Source organism: Peromyscus maniculatus, chromosome 2 (assembly GCF_049852395.1).
Source record: "Peromyscus maniculatus bairdii isolate BWxNUB_F1_BW_parent chromosome 2, HU_Pman_BW_mat_3.1, whole genome shotgun sequence".
Classification (NCBI taxonomy): domain Eukaryota; kingdom Metazoa; phylum Chordata; class Mammalia; order Rodentia; family Cricetidae; genus Peromyscus; species Peromyscus maniculatus.
In genome coordinates this window covers 58,489,843-58,493,797 of record NC_134853.1, presented here as the reverse complement: position 1 = coordinate 58,493,797, position 3,955 = coordinate 58,489,843, and the positions used below count along the sequence as shown (strand labels likewise).

Genomic DNA, 3,955 nt, shown 5'->3' with positions numbered 1-3,955 from the left:
GTAACAGAAGAAACCAGGAAAGTTAAAACAAACAAGGACTATTGTTGGGGAGCAGGCAAGAAGGAGGGGAATAGCAGAGCACAAGTGATCTGACTGGGCAAAAGGGAAAAACGGAGGTGTCTAATTAGGAAGGGGGTGGAGATAAATACAGGAAAGAGGGTAAGATGCAGTAAGGATGTCTGAAAAAGTCATGAGAAATTATACCATTAACTATCTACTGGAAAACCCACCATAAGCTTAAATCTATAATAGAAATATATAGTTCAAATGAAAAGTGCCCATCTGGGCTGACAATGGTCCCTCCAAGAGCTGAAGACCTTTGTAGTGGCTGGTTTTGTGTGTCAACTTGGCACAAGCTAGAGTCATCAGAGAGGAAGGAGACTCAGCTGAGGAAATACCTCCTTGAGATCCAGCTCTAAAGCATTTTCTCCATTAGTGATCAATGAGGGAGGGCCCAGCCCATGGTGGGTGGGGCCATCCCTGGGCTGGTGGTCCTGGGTTCTATAAGAAAGCAGGCTGACTTCTTACTGAACGGAGCCACCATGGTGTTCAGGCGCTTTATGGAGGTTGGCCAGATGACCTACATCTCCTTTGGGCCTCACGTTGGAAAGCTGGTGGTGATTCTAGATGTTATTGATCAGAACAGGGCTTTAGTGGATGGACCTTGCACTCGGGTGAGGAGGCAGGCCATGCCTTTCAAGTGCATACAGTTCACCGACTTCATTCTCAAGTTCCCACACAGTGCCCACCAGAAGCATGTATGAAAAACTTAGAAGGCAGTTATCAATACAAAAGGGGCAACCACAAGATGGGCCAAGAAGACTGATGCCAGAGAAAGGAAAGCCAAGATGACCTTTTGATCATTTCAAAGTCATGAAGGCAAAGAAAATGAGGAACAGAATAATCAAGACCGAAGTGAAGAAACTTCAAAGGGCTGCTCTCCCAAAAGCTTCTCCCAAAAAAGTGCCTGTTGCTAAGGCCGCCATTGCCGCAGCAGCAGTAGCTCTGTTAAGCTGAAGTTCCGGCCAAGAAGGTGACAGGACCAGGCAAGAAGGCTGCGGCCCAGAAGGCTGCACCTCCTGTTAAAGGTCAGAAGGGTCAGAAGCCCCCAGCCCAGAAAGCTCCTGCTTCAAAGGCAGCTGGCAAGAAAGCATGAGGCTGTACAAAGGAAAAAAGGCTCTTTTTGACATGTTGGCAAAAAAGAAAAGAAAGGCTGAGCAAGCCATGGGAAGCAAGCCAGTAAGCAGCACCCCTCCATGCCGCTGCATCAGTCCCTGCCTCCAGGATCCTGCCCCTGTTTGAGTGACGAACAACAATGAGGAAGTGTAAATCAAATAAACCCTTTCCTCCCCAACTTGCTTTTTGGTCATGGTGTTTCATCGCAGCAATAGAAACCCTAAGACAACCATCTAACAAAAACCCCAACACCAGGTATGAAAAGCTCTCTTTTGAGTTGCTGGTCAGAGTTGTCTAAGAGACTCCCCAAACATCCTAGGCTATGGCTACTGCCTTTGATTGACCCTAGAAGTGGAAGGCTGAGGTCCCCATTACTAAAGACACCAGGAACCAGGGCCCCTGAACTGGAACTGGTTTCAAAGCCTCCTTCCTGAAGACCAGAAGGCACCATGAAGCTTCCAAAGGAGGGCAGCAACCAACAGTCCTTCCCAACTATGATGCCTATGAACCACAACAGCAACCAGCTAACAGTACAGTAGTGGCACACACACCTTGGCAGCTACCAAATGCTCTCTACTTGGGCTTAAAACCAGCTCAACAAGAGGGAAATCACGGCTGGCACCGGAAACCCAGTCAACCACCCAGGGCTAGTGAAGTCATGGATATTGGAGAAGAATTGAGTTCTGCTACTTTACTAAAATACATTCTAAATATTTGTCCTTTGACCCACAGGTAAGTGTAGTCCTAACCCTTCATTAAGGAAGCATCTCTTTGCAACAGACAGAGACCACTCCAGGAAATCACACCCAATCAAATCACAGAGCTGTGGGGCCCAGTCCCAACTCATACATCTACAAAATACTCCTGTACCTAAAACTCAGGGGTCATTTTGGAAGAGGAAGTAGAAAGATTGTAGGAGCCAGAGAATCAGGGAGCTTTCTGTGAGATAGTGGCTGGGAAAGCCAGGATGCCTCAACCCTACACAAAACACTACAGGGAACCAAGGAATGCTATATATCTACACATAGTCTTGTAGTAGTTTTTTGAAACCTCAAGAAAAAGGGATTCACCTGAATGTTTCCATGCTAGAGGCAAAATTTGACAGAATTTCTTGGGCTTGGCTTCCTCATCTCATTAGGACAGCAAACAGCTTCTTAAAGTACAGTCCAAGGTTTCTTACGATAACATCTAGACAGAAGCAAATTTGGATTTGTTTGATATTATATGGCTCACTTTTGCAAAGCAAACTGAAAGGGGTTCCTATGGTAAAGAACAGTCTTTGATGAACTTAAGGAAATCGCCAGCGTAAATCCCTATTCACCAGCACTGTTGATAACCATTCAGCATATGGAGGAAATAAGAGGCAGAGGATGTGACATCTTCAGACATCAGCATGAGCTCAATGTGGTGAGTGAGCTGCAGTGTCTTGCTAATTTCAAGGATGAAGATCAAGGGGAGATGTTCTGGGGCTGAGTACATCAAAATGTCCAGGACAACAAGGCATGGATTGAGGCGTCTGGGCATGAAGGCATTTCGGATGCTGGATTGGAAAATGTTTTTCTTGGCCTTGGGAGATGAGTCAGCTGCAGTGGTGCATGAGCAGGAAGCCCCGAGTTTGGTACCCAGGATACACATAAAGCCCAGGCGCGGGAGTGGGTACATAACCTTGGCACTGGGGGACGGTTTAGACAAGTGGATTTCTAGAACTCTCAAGCCAGTCTAGCCAACCAGTAAGCTCCGGGTTCAATGGGAGACCCAGTTTTGAAAACTAAGGTGAAGATGGGCAAAGGAAAGCACTGGACCTTGCCCTCTGGCCTCCACAGGTACCTGCACACACCCTGCACACACACACCTTGTCATACAGGACCACCGTCTAAATGAAACTGACACCATCGTAGGAAGTCTGCTGGGTGGGCAAAACATCCTCAGAGCTGGGCAGTTGACTGCTTCCCTTTCCTCACAGGAGGAGGGGTGGGCGGGTAAGAGGTCACTCACCTGAGTAGCCAGCCACCCCTCCCAATCAGCTGAATGCAACTCTGCCCTAACTGCGCACACGCCTTGGGGTCCTGGGGAGGACTAAGGATATAGGTGGGAAGGACTAGAGGCTGGGGCTCCATCTATGTAGCTATGGAAAAGCCATCCTCCTATGTGGGTAAGGGTTTTCCAGTACAACCTTTCCGGCCTGAGAAGAGCATCCACCCCCTGTAAGTGTCCCCTCACATGTTCTCTGTAAGGAAACCAAATAAACTCTTTAGTTCTCCAGGGTAAATTCTGGTGGAATCATTCTTTGGTTTGTCATTGGGACCTTAGGAGAAGGGGCAGACATTCTCCCTCAGGGAAGGAATTTCAGCAACACACATGCACTGCACATACATACATATCCTCACAATCTGTCAGTCACTCAGTCAATAGGAAATATGTTTGGAAGGTCTGGAACTTCCTGCAGGGGCATATCCCGGGCATAACCAAAGACAGCAAACACAAACAGCCTCAGCACGCATTTCCTCCTCCTTCAGTAGCCCAGGACTGGCTCCAAGGTCAGAGTTGGCCCACAGAAAGGACAGGCTAGTAGCAGCTGCAGAGGATTTGCAGTTAAGGCCTCTTCCTCCACAGGAGGCTCCCCTCCCAGAAGTGCGAGGAGAGAGGCTTGTTCGAGCCCTTTCTGCTTTGGGCCCCAGCTGATTTCTGCAATTACAGGAGCTCAGAGTGCTATTCCTATTTTTGGTGTTTTGAGTAACCTCCATACTGAGTCATATGGTCTGCTAAGTCACTCTGGCTA

General features: G+C 47.9%; 1 pseudogene; it reads left to right on the top strand.

The window, feature by feature from the left end:
• Positions 1 to 542: 542 nt before the first annotated feature.
• On the top strand, positions 543 to 1,156 carry LOC102907909 (large ribosomal subunit protein eL14-like; annotated as a pseudogene).
• The last annotated feature ends 2,799 nt before the right edge of the window (positions 1,157 to 3,955 follow it).